Source organism: Chiroxiphia lanceolata, chromosome 7 (genome assembly GCF_009829145.1).
Source record: "Chiroxiphia lanceolata isolate bChiLan1 chromosome 7, bChiLan1.pri, whole genome shotgun sequence".
NCBI classification, from domain to species: domain Eukaryota; kingdom Metazoa; phylum Chordata; class Aves; order Passeriformes; family Pipridae; genus Chiroxiphia; species Chiroxiphia lanceolata.
In genome coordinates this window covers 29214860-29232559 of record NC_045643.1, presented here as the reverse complement: position 1 = coordinate 29232559, position 17700 = coordinate 29214860, and the positions used below count along the sequence as shown (strand labels likewise).

At 39.4% G+C, this 17700-nt stretch overlaps 1 protein-coding gene across 5 annotated transcripts in view; it reads left to right on the top strand.

The window, feature by feature from the left end:
* The window catches only part of MYLK (myosin light chain kinase), a 205509-nt gene that overhangs the window by 32681 nt on the left and 155128 nt on the right, over positions 1 to 17700 (top strand). Inside the window, exon 3 of one of the 5 annotated variants that reach the window (XM_032693458.1) lies at positions 6897 to 6973. The exons of the other annotated variants lie outside the window; for them this stretch is intronic. The gene's annotated coding sequence lies outside the window, so the exon portion shown is untranslated. The remainder of the gene's footprint in view (positions 1 to 6896; positions 6974 to 17700) is intronic. 5 annotated transcript variants of the gene reach the window in all.

The window sequence follows — 17700 nt, the reverse complement described above, 5'->3', positions numbered from 1 at the left end:
GATAGTAGAGGAAGTAATGAGATACAGGACTGCTTTCCATCTTACTCTGCCAATTCTACTCCAACAAAGACGCCAAATAAGTTTCCATTTATGAGTTTTTCAGTAGAAAACAGATTTAGCAAAATCCCTGTTCTTTTTTCCCCACTGAAATTGTCTCTGCCACTTTGTGATATTTGCTACCTGTCTGACTGTCAGTAGCATGAAGCAATGGAAGATTTGTAAGAATGATATGTGTGGAAAATCCCTAAATCATTCACTAGTTGTTTCTTAATATTTCTAGAGGGGAAAGTAGTGACATCTCCTGGGATGGTTTTTCTATCAACTAGGCCTTCACTAATGGGATTAGCAGGTTAAATACTCCAAGTAAATCCATCCCTGGCATCAATGCATCAGAGGTGAATTTTGTCCATCTATTAATACGTCAGTAAAAGCCCACTGTTTGTTTCCAAGATTGACTGGAAACGGATCAAATTCAATACTTTTTATCCACACTGTGTTTCAAATTAGTGTTTCTGTACAACACATACAAAACTGTTATTGTCTCCTGACCTTTGCTTCTACTGAAATCTGATGGGAAATTCCCTCACATCAGAAGCACCCTGACTGCAGTACACTGTGTTCTGATTCTAGGTGAGTGGATTATTCCAAGGACTTATTGACAGCATACCAGCCTCACTGGGACAGAGAGTTGTTTGGGGTTTTTTTCTTTTTTTTTGGTTTCATGTTTGTTTTTTACCTAATAATGTAAGGAGCACATATGTGCTACTCTGGATCTTATTGCAAGGCAGACTCACGTTTGGTAACAGTCACTTGTTAGATCATGTATATGGGAGCACAATGTGGGTGACACAAAATGGGATGTTACATCTGAGAGCAGCTTTGGAAATGTTCTGAGACTAATACTGGATAAACAAGGAAATATGGACTGTTCTTGTGATGCTGTAGACAAGAGATCTGATTAAGCTCTTATTGAACTTAGGGAAGGGAAAGTTGGGGAGGAGAGAGGTGGGGGTGTTACCTTTTTGTAAAACACTGAGGAAACAATGATTCACTTACACTTGGCATATCCAATTCTGGTAGCTACAATTTACAAAGAAGGCTGAAATTGGGAAAGATTCAGGAAAAAGATAAAAGAATGATGCACTGTCTGGAAAAATGCCTTGAAGCCACAGACTAAAGAAGCTCAATCCACTTAATGTTTCAAAAGGATAAAAATATGACTCTAACTGATTATAATTGTACCTACCTGGGCAGGTGGTTACTGATGGTACAATTTGACTCAGAAGTGGGAATCTAAAGGAGAGTTTAATTTTCACTAGAACTGAGATACCCAAATCTTAAAAAGTAATAATATGGCTTTAGAGACGTCTTGGGTGACTGATGTCTTCTCTAAAGGTTCTTAAATAAATGGAGGAACTCTTGCATGATTTCTTTGGGCTGTCTCTTCTAACTTTGAACTCAGGAAAAATTCTCAGTTACTATTTTGAATTCAGTTCAATTTCCAGTTTGTGGTCCAGTTTATAGCTTATCTGAAGACCTGTTAAAAATCTAATTAGAGTTGTCTTATTTTTGAAGGACAGATATCTGTTATAAAGCATCCTTATAACTGGTGCTGAGGGAAAGCCTCATTGGATTCTACATGATTTTGATAGTTCACTTCTTTATTGTTACCATATTGCTTTAACTCCTGAGTCACAGCAGAATGTCTTCCCATAAATCATGTTGAATGACTTATAGGCCAATTGAAGGCTGGAATCTCTGTTCGTGGGTGTCTGGACCTCTAAATAACATCTACGTAAAACTCTTGAAGGTCCCATTCCTGTAAATTCATTAGTTCACTACAGTTTGCATCTTGAATCCTTTAAAGGGCCATGAATTAAGCTTGCAATAAGTTTCCATTTTCCCTATTATTGAGTGATGTCATTGCAGGCATAAAGAAAGAATATGAATAGAGATAGAGCAGCCAAAATTTACAAGAGCAGAAGATGTTAATTTTTATTTTTTTTATTAGAGATTCGTTCCAGAGAAGTAAGTATATTTTCCAGCATTTAAAGCCATTAGGTTTTAATTTAGTATGTGTTTTTTCCAAGTTTTGGCACTAGTGAGAGGTCAGGAGCTGACAAAAATGGATCATAAGCAGGTATTGCTTCATCTGTTTTCTCTGATTGTTGATACTGCAATAATTTCCTTACAGAGTCAGTCCTGTGATGATCCACATAGGATCAAATGAAGATATTTTGATCCTCCACCAGCTGTAATATCCTGATTTCTCTGTGGTTTCATGTCTGGTTTGCATTGCAGTGATAAATATATGTTTTCAACAAAAAGAAAAAAAAAAGCAATTGTACTGAGTGAAGGCAAGTCAAGATAGCTCCCAGTGTTCTGCAGAACTTCAGCAGTTCAATTTACATATCTCCTTTTCTGCCCCTACTGAGTAGAAACATATAATGTGCCAAGAACAGGCAGTACCTGACCTGCAAAGGAGGTGCTTTGGTGCTGGACTGTCAGCAGTGGCTTAATTGGGTCTTTTCATTGTTCATGTTTTCACTCTTATTTTCATCTTTATTCCTGTGATGTGCTGGTTTAGAAGGATACACAAATCTTCATTCCTTACTCATTATCTTGTGTGCATTGTCCCTCATTAAGAGAGGAAGCTTAGAGATGTAGTCTGTGTGTTGACAGTAGTAGACACCTCCAGCTTAACCACAGCAAGGTGCCATCATTGTCCCTGCCAGTTGCCAAAAGACTCTGAGTCTTCAATACTGAAAATACACCAGTTTCCAGAATGTTCATGCAGTGCTTCTGTTAGCATAAAAATCACCTCTCTATTTTTAAAGTGTTATTAGATGTTATTTTTTCTTTTGGCATCCTTTCTCAGTGAATGAGATTTATCATGTACTTTCTCTGAAGCAGCTGATATGCAGCCTGAAGTAGGGTGTCCAATGGAGTCAATCCAATTCAGAAAGTCGGGTTGAGCCTGGAAGTTAAACCATTTGTTAGAATGGAAAATTAATAGTCTGAAGCTGATCTTGATTGTGTTCCTTTAAAACAGTAGAAGACATTCATATGTGCTGCTTTTCCTTACTAGTTTGTGCTAGTAACCTCTGTGAAATAAATTGTAACAAATTAAAATCTGACTTTTAATACTCAACAGCTGAATGCTCTGCACTTGACTAAGCTCAGGAGAAGCCACTATACCATGGCTAATTCTTTTCTCAGTGAGATCAGAATGAAAAATCACACTGCAGAAAGCAGATGATTGTAGAAGATGCACTAATAGGAAAACTGCTTGTCCTGCAAAGAGTTTACAGCTGTAAATCTAGCTCTCATTTTAAATTTCTCACTGAGATTCCCTTAAAGAAAGGTTGGTCTTTTAAGCACATTAGTCTCTAATACTACATATGTAGTAGTCCAAACAAGTTGTCTGTTTTCTTTATAGATGAATACGTTTGTCTCCAAAGTATTTTGAAAACACTAGAATCTTTTTCTGGTTAGACAATTTTTGATTGTTGAGTCTTGGGTGTAATGGTAAGCATATGGCCAAAATTTTGACATCCTTTGTTGCTAGAAAAGATGTTTGCTTGTAAAACATAACTAATAAAGTGACCTGTGAGACCAGAAAATGAAATGAGAAGAGACAAAAGGTAAACCCAGATAAAGGATTCTGTAAGCAATTTGGGTTGCAGAGTTCCAGTTATCAGATGCCTTTCTGCAAGAGGCATTGTAAAGGGTGTATTTTTCCTAATGCTTTAACTAACAACAGATTTGCCTGATTATTTACAATATTTATTTGTAAACAATGCAAACCAGAGTCACCCCTGTGGATGGACTGAGTAACTTGGAGCAGATGTCTCAGCCATGTTTATGTGCTCTTTTATTGGATGTCTGTTCTTGAGCCTTAAACCTGTCAGCAGCGCCCCAATCTGTCTTAGAGTGATGCTTTTCATGCCCTGTAAGTTTGGAATCAATCATTATCATTAAAGCATTTGCTTTCCTCAATGTTTACTTGACTCAAATGCAGAAGTATTGCCAAGGATTCACTTCTGTCAGATGCCAATAAAGCTACATCTAAAGGCTTCAGGACCTTCACAGCTTCTTCTGGCTGAAGTTGTACCAACATTTTGTATCCTATATTCCATGGCTGTTGCTTCATCTTTATTTCCATCTAGGTCTGCATACTTAATACTACCTGTCTAACTAGACTCACAGAATTCATGAAGAGCTTTATGTATGTGCAAGGCTATGTATCTGTCAACACAGTCCTTAAGGAAAGGGACTGACATTAACTAGGACTAGCAATTAGGGAGAAATGGCTGGTATTTTCAAACCAGAGGGCACACTGCTATGTCTTATGTGGTTTGCATTTCTCTTTCATTTCTTAAACATTTACAGTCCACATCTCCCATTGATTCTTTTTTTCTTTCATGATTTAAAATTATTTAAAAACCTCAACCTTCAGTAGTTTGTAGCTGAAAATCAGCTCAGCCATCTTCAAAGAATGGGGGGAAAAATAACTGTAACAGCACAGACAGCTTGAAAGGCTAAAAAACTATAAGTAGACATTTATCTACTTTTCATCATTCACCTTTTTACCTGAAGATACATGTCTTTGCGTGGAACTTGTTTTTAGTTGACTATTGCACGCTGACAATCCTTATCTTGTTGGAACAGTAAGGACATCTACTAGTTATTTGAATGAAATGTAAGTGGTTTTTGCCTGTAACAGACCATTTGGGGCTCTGGTGATTTGAACCTTCCATGCAGAAGATACAGCAGCTCAGCATAAAGGGGGTTAAAATATAGGCAGCGCTTCAGTCTAAAGAAAGTAGTAGTTAAAATACACATAGCATGGGGAAATCTGGCAAAAAGAAAGCCCACAAAAATCCTTTTCTACTCTCTGGGAGATTTATAAGGTACCACAGGACCTTCCCAAAGTAAATTTAAACTATTTAAAAAATGCTGCAAGACATCAGGGAAGTTATCACTGGCACTTTTTAAAAAAAAGGCAGAAAGACAAAGAACTTACACATTTAGGAACAACAAAATCCAAGTCCTCTAGTCCTTGAAAACAATTGCTACTTTAAAAACAAAACAAGCACACTTGTGGAGGAACAGTTCATCATCAAATACTCTTCCAGCAATCTCCAGTTGCTGCAAGAATACTTTCCCCTTCTCTGGATGGAAGTGTTGCGCAGAAGAATATGAAAGAGTGTAACTGTTGAAGTTTGCCAAAAGGTATGATCAAAATTCTGTTAAATCAGGGGAAACTTCCCATTCATTTCAATGGGATTTGAATGTGAGGTATTAATCCTATTTTCAGTTGAGGCAGGCTGAATACTAAAGCTAAGTATGAAGTTATTCATTACATGTCCAGTTTTAACCACTTGTTTTAAACCTGCAGCCCGTGTCAATATCAGGTCTGTTCTTTCACAGAATTAAGGCCTGGCATATAATAAAAAAAAATAATACACTGGCCTTCAGCTGATCTGTCTTTCTACAAGAATGTAGAGAACAATTTAGGCCCTAATACTGTGAGAACTTGCGTTCATTATCAGTTTGATCTGGAAGTGCAATCTCCTGTGCTGGTGGAGGAACCTTCTGGCAAAAAGTTACTCTGAATCTTGGAGGCCAGGGTTAATTTTTTTTATTTTTTAAACAGCTAATATTTCTAGTTTAGTTTATTATCGCTTCTGGATAATGCAAAATACATATGCTAGATCTGGAAAGGCTTTTTTAAACAGCTCAAACCAAGATTTTATCTCCTGTGGCAAGTGCTCAAATAAACACTTGCTTATTCCACAGCCCTGTCTCTGGTCTCTTTAAAAGACTCACCTGATAATTTTCAGTTACCACAATTGTGTTTTGGTGCTCATCTTTCATTTCCTCAAAACCACGCTAAGAGGTACTGGCCATCACTAATGGTGCTTTATAGAGAAAGTTTCTGTTATGGTTTAACAAGACATGGTTTAAGAAGAAAACGAACTCTACCCCAGTCAAAACCAGGACAGTATTTATAAAGCAAAAGGGTAGATGTGCAATTGGCACACTTTCAACAGCATCTTGAAGATTTGAGGTTGATGCATGAAAATCCAGTGTGACTGTAGTTCCTGTCCCCTTTCAGTGTGAGCAGAGATGGCCCTGCTGCTCTCCTCACATCTGTTAGTGTCCTGTGCCGCCCTGAGGCAACAGAATATTGCTGAGTGTTGATATTTCCATTATTCCCTCCTGGCTTCCAAATCTCTTTGATCATTGGATCCACATGGTTGAATGCAAGTGGAATTAATATCACTTTAAGCCTCCAGGCTCATTCAATTTAGCATGTCTCTTCCTTCGTATGTATTCAATATTAAAGCCTTCTACTGAACTGAAAACAAATACAGTGCATTTGTCTGCTTAATTCATTTTACAAGCTTCTAAGATTCTATGCTGCTGTGTCCCAGCTAATATATGTTAAAAAAAACCCTAGGAGAAGTCTAGCTTCACTTTTCTGTGGCTTTGTGTGGCACAGCAGCAAAGCAGCCACTTCCTGAAATGGACCAGTAGTTTTTCAGCTAAAACTATTATTGTGACTAGAGCAGCAAGAATCTCTGCAGCTTTACCCATACAGGCTCAGCATGGATCTTTTTTGTCCTGCTTCTGCTTGATGTGGCTTTGCATTAAGCTTGGGTTTCAAATTGAGAGAAAAGCCAATGCTGGAAGGAAAAACTTGCTGTGATTAGGGATGGCAATGGTAACTGAAATGTTAGCCAACCTCAGGAAACTGGCCTAAATTTTAGACTTACAAAAAACTATTTCAAATTGAGCAGCTGTGTTCTTTATGCAAGTTTTGCTCTAAAGATTTCTAATTATAATATCAAAAACCTGTAATAGTTCGTTAACTTCTTATTTTCTTCCAGATCTCTCTTCATGCACAGCACCAATAAATCCAGATAGTGTCTGTCTTTTCCAGCACAGACGCAACTACCTCTTTGTAGTAAGTGGTTAATAATTGTTTTGGATATCTCATGGACTTAGATAACTGTGCTGGGAAAAGTTGCTCTTGTCTGTTAAACCAACAAACCAATTCTTATTTGGAACTCTGCTGCATCCTGTTATTTGTTCTTGCTCTTATTGCTCGTTAGAAACTTAAAACTAGAAAATAGGGCAGTAGCAAGTCTTTTTGGTATCTGTCCTGACTGTAGGAATTGCCTTTTTCCCCACCCCGACTCCTCAAAAAGTGACTTTTTTTTTTAATTTGTGTTCATGAGTCTGTGAGGTAATGTTGGGAATAAGTATCAGAAGCAGAATCTGTAAGTTTGGGATCCCAATCCTTTCTTCAAATTACTGGATTTTGTGTGGAATTTGCTTGGGTTACTCTGCTTAAAAGTCATCTATTAAAGCAATAAAAAAGATGCCTTGAAATGTCTCCACTATTTGAAAACAGGACCATCTATTTAATTTAAAGAAGATCATCAGGATCATGGCTAGGCTTCGCGAACGAAGATTTGTGAAGGCACTATCCACATTTGCAGCAGGCACGCTGGTGGCTTATGAGGCCAATACGTGATAGACATATCCGATTGCAAAAGGCGCAGCAGAAAGACTCCTTAGATGGTGTATTTTGCAAGACACGGTTCTTTCTGCGTTGCCTTTTTTCCTCGAGAGTGATCCTGCGTGAGTTCTCAAAGGCTTCCGCAGCGTTATAGATGGTGTGTCTCCAGGCCTCCCGATTGGAGGCCAGAGTAGACCAGTTATGGTGATCAATATGGCCAAGGCTGAGATGTTGTTTCAGGGAGTCCTTGAATCTTTTCTTCGGGGCTCCTCTCATGCGGCAGCCAGTGGCAAGTTCACCATAGAGCAGGATCTTAGGGAGGCGGTGGTCCTTCATCCTTGAGACGTGCCCTGCCCATCGCAGCTGTGTTCTCATCAACATGGCCTCAATACTTGTGACAGCTGCTTGCTCAAGTACAGATGTATTGGTCACAAAATCTGACCAGTGGATGTTAAGGATTGTACGGAGGCAGCGCTGATGGAAGCGTTCTAGGAGACACAGGTGGTGGCGGTAGATGACCCATGATTCGGAGCCGTATAGGAGAGTAGACAAGACTATGGCTTTGTAAACACTGATCTTGGTGCTTTTCTTTAAGTGTTTATTACGCCATACTCTCTTGTGGAGTTTTCCAAAAGCATTATATGCCTTAGCTAATCTGTTGTCTATCTCTCCGTCGATCTTACCATCTGAGGAGATGAGGCTACCAAGGTAATTAAACTGTTGGACTGATTTGAGCTCTGATTGGCCAATGGTGATGTGGGGATGAAGGAAGACTTCCTGAGGTGCAGGTTGATGGAGGACCTCTGTCTTCTTTAAGCTGACTTCCAGCCCAAAGAGCTCAGCAGCACCTGCAAAGCAGGATGTTAAACGCTGCAGAGCTGCTTCTGTGTGGGCAACAAGGGCAGCATCATCAGCATAAAGCAGCTCCCGGACAAGATGGTTTAAGGTCTTGGTGTGGGCCTTCAGTCGCCTTAGATTGAATAGACTTCCATCAGTACGGTATCGAATGTAGATGCCGTCCTGATCATCGAGGTCTGCTGTGGCCCTTTGGAGCATCATGCTAAAGAAGACGGTGAATAGGGTAGGAGCGAGAACGCAACCTTGTTTCACACCATTCTTAATTAAAAAGGGCTCAGAAAGTGTGTTGCCATATCTGACTTGGCCGTGCTGATCCTCATGGAGTGAGATGATCATTTTAAGGAACTTGGGGGGACAACCTAAACGTTCCAAAATCTGCCACAGACCTTTTCTGCTCACAGTATCAAAAGCCTTGGTGAGGTCGACAAAGGTTACATAGAGACCTTTATTCTGTTCCCTACACTTCTCTTGCAGTTGTCTGAGGACAAATACCATGTCTGTGGTGCTCCTGTTGGTTCTGAAACCACATTGACTTTCAGGTAGAATTCCTTCTGCTATAGTGGGTATTAGTCTGTTCAAGAGTATTCTTGCCAGGATTTTGCCAGCAATGGAGAGCAGAGTAATACCACGATAGTTTGAGCAATCTGATTTAGAACCTTTCTTCTTATACAAAGTGATGATGACAGCATCACGAAGGTCTGATGGTAGTTCACCGAGCTCCCAGCAGCGCACCACAAACTCGTGAAATTTGGTGTGGAGTGCAAGGCCCCCATGTTTCCAGACTTCAGGTGGAATTCCATCAACCCCAGCTGCCTTGCCGATTTTTACCTGCTGTATGGCCTACAGAGTTTCTTCTAAAGTGGGGGCAGTATCCAATTCATATTTTACTGGTTGTCGTGTGATGGACTGAATTGCTGAATCTTGGACTACACGGCTGGTACTGAAAAGAGTCTGAAAGTGTTCAGACCATCGATTCAGAATGGAGGTTTTATCTGTTAGAAGGGTTTGACCATCAGCACTGAGTAGAGGGCTTTGGACCTGGTATGTAGGTCCGTATGCTGTTTTCAAGGCCTCATAGAAACCTTTGTGATCACCTGTATCTGCGCATAATTGAGTTTTTTCAGCTAGATCGATCCACCACTTGTTCTGGATGTCGCGAAGTTTCTGCTGGAGCTTGCTGCATGCGAGACGAAAGGCTGTTTTTCTTGCGTGACAGGATGGCAGTGCAACCGCTAAGCAATATGTTGTCATCTTTAGTATATATGCCCCAACTCTCCAAGCTGACCCTGCTGAAATAGATAAATTTTACACTGACCTGCGCCTCCTTACTCAAAAGGTTCCTGCAGACGATAAGATCATCATCCTTGGTGATTTCAACGCCAGAGTAGGCAAGAATTTTGAAGCCTGGAAAGGAGTATTAGGCAAGCATGGTGTTGGAAACTGCAACGACAATGGTCGACTTCTGCTAGAATTCTGTGCAGAGCAACAACTCACCATCACTAATACTATCTTTCAGCAGAAAGATAGTCTGAAGACAACCTGGATGCACCCCCGTTCTAAGCATTGGCACCTCATTGATTATGTCTTAGTGCGACAGAGAGATGCCCGCGATGTCCTCCATACCCGCGTGATGCCCAGCGCAGAATGCCAAACAGACCATCGGCTTGTGCGCTGTAAACTCAATTTTAAGCTCAAATTCAAACCAAAGAGGGGCAGCATTCCAAGGAGAAGACTCCAAGTTAACAATCTCCAATCAACCACAGTAAGAGACAGTTTCCAGGCAAACCTTCAAACTAGGCTCGAAAACATTCCCACAGATTCCTCTCCTGAAACAATCTGGCTTCATATTAAAAACAGCATCCTGCATTCCTCTGAACAATCCTTAGGGTTCTCCCTCAAGAAGAACAAGGACTGGTTTGACGAAAACAACCAAGAAATCCAAGACTTGTTGAGGAAGAAGAGAACCGCCCACCAAGCACACCTTGCACTGCCAATTTAAAGAAGAAAACTCTCACTAACTACTCTACCTCTGGTTTCAGATAACAAAGTAATTCCAAATATGAGGCTGTTGCCTCAGAGGCAGAAATCATGCATTGTCCTGTACTTCACCAGGCAGATTCCTGGAGGCTGGTTTTTCCTGTCAGATAAGCAGTAGAATAAATAATGCAGAGTCATTGTGATTGCAGATCTTCCAGAACTGTTAGTAGTGTAATTCAAGATTAATGGGTTTACAGTGAGCTGCCAAAACTTTTACAGAAAGATGTGCTACTGGATCCCTACCCAGTGTAAACTGGATCACTTCTGTGGCCCTATGGAAACAGGCTGATTTAAACCAGCTTAGATCTTAGCTCTGTACCTTAAAACATTCCTCTCCCTTATGGAAACATGATAGTAATCACAAAAGCATTACTATTTGCTCAAAGGTTGAATTCAATGATCTTGGAGGTCTCTTCAAACCTTAATGGTTCAGTGATTCAAGGGAAGGGGTCCATGGCTACTGGAAAAAGTAGTAAAGTGGTTGAACTTACAGGAAAAGAAGGAACAGTATTTGAGGCATAGGGGAAATCTTCCTGTGTTGTAACCTGTGACATCCCTGTGCTCTCTGAGCCTGTGTGGCAATGCACTGCCAGGGCTTGGTCACAGAAACTGATGCTGTGGCATGGCTGGAATCCCACTACAGACCTCTAACTTGCTGTGCAAAAAGGTCTTTGTGTTTTTATTGTCGTCTCAGCTTCCCGTGCTATGGATCCTAGAGGTACTTACTGAGGGTTGACAATTTGCTGACACTTGTCAAAATAGTGCTGTGTTGATTTGCAGTTGCTTAGTGATACACTTAACTAGTCTATCTATTCATAAGGTCTTATTTTTATTATTTATCTTATCTTTATTCCTCTGAACAAAGCTAGATTCCTCAGAAACCATACCTGATGTTAAAAACCCCCACCTCATTCTGATGAGTTCTCTTGTTTTTTCTTTGAGACAAGTGGGTACCTAAGGGCTTGATTTCTCTTAATTCATGTTTGTACTCACTACAGTTTTCAAAAATCAATTATTTTGCATGTGATTTTGGAGGCATCTTTTAAATCTGAAGCCTGAACATTCCATGATCAGCAGACTTGATTATGTATCACGAGGTTCAAATATTCCAGGAATTTTCTCAGCAAGACCAACGAACTTTGTTTGTGTACCTTTGCAGTTTTCAGTGAAATTATTTCTACTCTCTATTTACTGATTCTGATACAGACTGTCTGTATAATTGTCTTTTATTCAAAAAACACTGTTTTAATAACCTCCATGAGAAAACAAGCTTTTTGTGCAATTGGCCAAACCACTCTTTGCTAGAATTGTATCTATGCTGTATCTGAGACTACACTGGGAAAAGTAGTTTTCTATTCTTCTCTTACCTTCTCAGTGCATGGAGATTTTTTTTGTCTAAAATGGGATCCTATGTGGCTTGCAGAACTCATGTTAATTTGACACTTTCTGTGACAATGTCATGGGGTAACTTTCTTGTTGTTTCTGGTATGAAATTGTATGGATTCTATTGATATTTTCTCAAACTCCCTTTCCAAGCTTTACAAAATTATTTTATATTTTTAATCTCATCAATACTAATCAAAGATTGCTTTTCCCAGTTCTTTTGGTACTTCCAACTTAATTAAGTGCCTTTTGTCTGAACACCTAGAACTAAGGCATACTGTTATGTTTTAAGTTGAAAAATGAATCTCCAAGGCACATCTAGTTTAGAGCTTCTCTGCAGAGTTTAAAAGTGTCTCCAGTTCTAAAGTGGTTTTCAGAGCCTGTAGAGCTCTGTATGGAGCTCACAGAAGTCTCCTGGCAAGTGGTTGTAAATGAAGAGCTTGCCTTGGATATGGTTCTGTACTCAGGTCTCACTGAAGGCACTGGCAACCTTTCTACTGACTTAAGCAAAATTGAAGTGAGACAACATTATTTTGCCTGTTGCTCATCTCCAATATACAGTTTGTAGAATAAAATGTGTGGTCAGGGATAGAACACAGAAACAGGCCAGGTTCTGCCCTCTGTCCTCATGGATGGAATTGGTTGTCAGAATAAATTTAACAGAGCGAGGTTCAATTTTTATCTCAAGGCTTTAATATGCTTGTCTGCTAAGAAATGTAACTATCTCAATGTGGTAGTGGGACCTAATTTAAGTGAAGGAGAGGGAAGATTTTCTTAATCTATCATCAAAGAAAAAAATCTCTGAAGGGAGCTACATGCAAAAGGAACTGAAAAAAAAAAGATGGACAAAATGCAATCAATTTTTGTATATGTAAGAAATACACCAAAGAGGTAATGGGATGTGAAGTGTCAGCAACATGTAAAGAACTAGCTTTTTCCATATGTGTTTTCTTTTAAGTCTTCTTTAATGCTTTATCTTTGAAAAAAAAAGTGAAGAATGCATTTCTCTGTTTCTAATATCAACGTTGCATATTTTTATTCACATCTGTGTAAACACTTGGATAATTGGCGTCTTTCTGACCTGCTCACTTTCAGTACTGGCGCGCAGAGCAGTTGTTGGGATCTCACAAAAAGGAGAATTGCCCTAAACTGGCAACTAGACAGACTGAGTGAGGCACTTGGGTGGGGAGAAATATAAAAGCTTAGAAAATGGGGAAGGTGACATTGGAGAGAATGATTCTTCAACAAACAGCTTTGTGGATGACAGTCAGTCAAAAGAGGTTTGTACGAACCTCACTCATTCTTGGATCATTTGTTTGTTCTTATTGGAGGGATTAGAAATCAGAGAAAGTGTCCTAAAGTTCATTCAGTTAAAATTGTTGAATGCAACAATGGAGCCACCATGATTCTCAGCCACAGTGCCAGTATATCTGAATATTGTTGGTCTTTGACAGCTTTCATCATATGTTCTTTATTATTTTCTCTCTGCCTGTATGACCCGTTCTCCTCCCCCTCCTTGGCAACTTTTTGGATCCTCAGAGTTGTTTCTTTCATCTCCTGTTTATTTCTTTTTCCTTCTTATTCTCTTTTTTTTCCCTTTGTTTTAATCACAATTTTTTTTCCCTGTTCTGTCCTTGCTAGGGATCATCTCTGCCTGGTAGTGTATTCACCTCCTGCCTTTCACTGCCTGTGAGGAGAGTAGTCCAGTTGCTCTGAAAGTTAGACAAGGTGATGGGACTGATGGGATCAAGTCCCTGTAAAATATCTTCACAAAAGCATTGAAGTGCTATGTCTTGCTCAATTTGGGCCTTTTAGAAGGGGATAGGAAAACATGGTGGACATGGTGGAAAGATTTTATTATTCCTACTGGTTTTTTCCCTGTTGATGGAGTATATATTGATATGCTCATTACATAGATACAGTGTGTAAAGAAGGGCTGAGGACTGGGTGGAGCCCAGATTTCATGAGAAGAGGCATTATAATAAATTTCCAAGCAGAAGAAGGAACATGGGCCCTTCTTGGCCTTGTCTCCCAGCTGGAAGCAGTCAGGACAGATCCGGATCTCAGACTCAGTCCGACCATTCTTCTGTTCATACAAGCCCCATAGAAATATGAAGAGGCTCCAAACCAATGTTTCACATTTGAATCTTCTTTCATATACACTTTTAAACTGATAGCTTTGAGAACACACACTGTGTGCTTTTGTGGAACAAAGCTGAAGAAATGTGATGTGACCTAAGTAACTTACTGTAACTCTCTACAAATCCAGTAAAAAGTATGTAAAAGAACTTTTATATGCAATGTAGTGCTTGAATGTGACAGGGCGGTTTATGTTTGAAGATGGAAATGTCTTTAAAGGCATTAATTTCTTTGCCTGCGTGTTCCACCCTCTGTAGTCTCAAATGAAAACTGTGTTCACTGGTTGTCAGAAATGGACATTTGGCTGAGATCTGCAAACTGGTGCTTAATTAAGGCTAAACCAGATTCCTTCTGTCTCACTCCTTCTCACTAAGCTCTGCAAGATTAATGATTTATATATTGATATTGTTATTGTTTTCATAGGCTGATTTTTTTTCCCACCTCATAACAGTTGTTTCTTTTCAGATTTATGGTGTTCTCTAGACAGTAATAGTTGTCTTGCTGGCCCATATCCAGCATGTGAAAGTCCTATATTGTAGTCCAAATTTAACATCAATTGTTGTATGAATCATGGAGTCATGGGATTGGAAGGGACTTCAGAAGGCCATCCAGTCTTTTCCATATCCAAGGCTTGATCAATTGTATGTGTCATTCCTGACAGACATTTGTATGGCTTCCAGCACTGAAGACTTCACAGGACTCCTCGAGCAATGTCTTCCAGGAATGCTTCAATTCTTTTTTATTAAACTTTTTCCCAAGTGTCTGATTTGTCCTTGGTACAATTAAAAGCTTATGACTTCACATCTTATTCCCCATGTATATTGAGAATAAATTTGTCTTCATCTTCTTTGCAGCAAGCTTGATTGTTTGAGTATAATTGCCACCTCAACTTCATATGGTGGGGTCCATTTGGGAAATTATTCAGTTTAACAATTTATAAAAATGCCACCACTTTTTGTTTGCTTGTTTCTGAAGTTTGCAGCTGGTTCAGGCTGGGAGTGCAGCTTGTAGCAGTGGCTGTGGGGCATTACCAGCTTTGAGAAGAGCAGACAGATGGCCTCAGTGTTAGGAGTTGGTCTTGTTTGGTTACATCTTTGCTAAAATCTGGACAGTGGAAGTAAAGTAGAAAAGAAGTCCCCAGCTCAAAGGATGCATATAGGGTTCACATTTAATCATCTGAAGACTGCTTTAACTTCTTGATCTCTGTTACAGCTCTCTTGGATGACATTCTTAAAGGTTTCACTTCTATATATCTGTGAATACAGATGGGAAGAAGGTCACAGGAAGATGTCATGTCAGATGGATCATGTGGGTGTTGTGGGCCAGCCATGAACTCATTCCCTTGGATAGACATTGCTCTATCCAGAAGTTTTGAGAGCTGTTACCCATGTAGAAAAATTTCTTCTGCAATCTTATTGGAGTTGTTCTTGTTGAAGGTTTAACTGTCCAACTGTCTGAAGCATCTTGCAACCATAAGACTTGCATGCTATCTAGTGGTTTTAGGAAATTACCGGACTGTTTGTTAATTAAGAAAAAAGAAGGTATTGTCATTGTATAGCCCCATCTCACATCTAGGTTATAACTGTTTCAGCAAGGTGATGTTTCTGTTTGCTTTACTGTGCCAAATACATTGTTAAGGATTGATGTATACCACTGATTGGTGGACTATGCTGGCTTGCATGCAGGAATAAACCTTCTGTTTCCAGAAAAAATAAACTTGCAGGAGAGCTTATGGACTAGCTTTTCTGCTGACAGTTAATGGGACTTCATAGAGTAGAAGGCAGCATAGAATTTGGCCTTGTGCAGAGTTTCTCAGCATGAAGAACCAGTGGCTCTTTCAAATGAAGGACTAATTCCTTTAGTATTAAGTATTTGCAGTATAATTTGAAACTTAGTGATGTTTATCCATGGCCCTGTCTATCTCTGGCTGAAGGCAACAGGTTTCTTTCCAATATTACCCCAGGGTTCACACACCTCAGCCAGTAGAGTACATGTGTTCATTTTCCCAAATGGCATAGAACTTGGCAGACCCATGTCTCTTTGTTTTTGAGTTCTGGATATATTTGAAACTGAAGCACAAAGCAAAATTTAGAGTCTAAACTTCTGCGGTTTATGAACCACAAATCTTCCATGACTCACCTTTCATGCAATTTTATGGTCCTACTGGCTTGGAAATGGGCAATAGCAACTGGCCACCTGCAGCATCAGCATCAAGGAAAGTTAATGCTGTGGTTATTCTTTGAAATGTGGAACTTAAAAAAAAGAAATCCAAACCAAAGGGAATTCCACTGTAATATGCTGATTTAGCATAAGGTTCTACCACCAAGACATCATTACAGTATGACTGATTCTATAAATCTTTTTATTTAAATCAAGTGGTGGGCAGACCTCTCAAAACTTGCCCCATGTTATGTGCAGCAGAAGTAAACTATTTAGCTCTGCTAGAAGCCTTGCTGAAATCTGCGCTCCAGATAAATAGGCAATAAGATTTTTCTTTCTTTTGAAAAGTTTTCATTTTTTATTCAGCTCTTGGATCTTTGAGATCTTGTTTTTACTTTTTATTTTCTCTCTGTAATCTTAGAAGAGGTAATTGAAGAACTGAATCATTCTTCCTCAATACTGAGTCAATACATATAAACGACTTTTATGGAGCTTGAATGGAAGGCATTGTTTAAGTGCTAAGTACTACTGCTAGCAAAGCAGTATTATTTGGCTTGTGTATGTTGAGTATTAAGGTCTGAAGCAAGAGTTATAGTTGCAAATTTGTGCTTGTGTACCTGAAACTTCATGCTATTATCAGCTTAGACTGACATACTTCACTTCCACTGGCACTGAAAATTATTCTAGAATTGCAAGCTGCATTTCAAGATGGTTTCAAGAGCCTCTATTCCAAATGTTTCACCTAGGTCCTCTTACATACATGGTCATCTGGGATTCCCAGCTGATCCTCAGGTATTCTTTGGTGTTCAGTTACTGGTGACACATAGATATGAGTTGGAGAGAAACACTGGTAATTCTCACCTGCTGTGTGAAGATGACCTGAAACAAATGTCTTCCTGCAGATTTCTCTGCTACTGGCATCAGTGTATGTCCTGAAAGGCAGCACAGCACTGGGAAAATTGTTTTCCTTCCTGCAAAAATGGGTTAGTAGTCCAGGTCCTGCTGTTTAGTGATCAAGGTCATACCCACACCCAGAGGATTCCCTGAATTTTGGATGGTCTTTGTCCCACGCATGTTTCTGTCATAAACACCAACTTGTAGCAGTTATTCTGTACTTGTAAAGCACAAGATAAATGGCAGAAATTAAATATGAAGATTTATTGGTAAGATGAGAACTGCTGTAATCTCTCTTCAGATTCTGTAAGTGCCTGGTCTGCATAACCTTCTTTAAGGACTATGAAAGGTGTTATTAGAAGTTTGATTGTTTATGATACTAGCTGTCAATGATGAAATTCAGATCATGATTCTTAGTTCAAACCTTCTCAAGACAAAGTTGTTTGGATTTTGGTATATATTGAGTATTAAAAATGATCCTTTAATGGAAAATGAGTAGATTTTAATTCCAGTGACCTCCTGCTTAGTTCACTGAAAACCTTTCTGTAAGTCATGCCTTTTTTTTTCTTTCTTTTATAAATGTTGCTTATAATCTAGAATTGTAGGAGGTTTTGAAGTCAGATTTAATTACTCTCCCCAGTGTGCTTCCATAGGTAGCCCATTTGGAATCAGCAAGAACAAGCCCAACTTGCATCCCA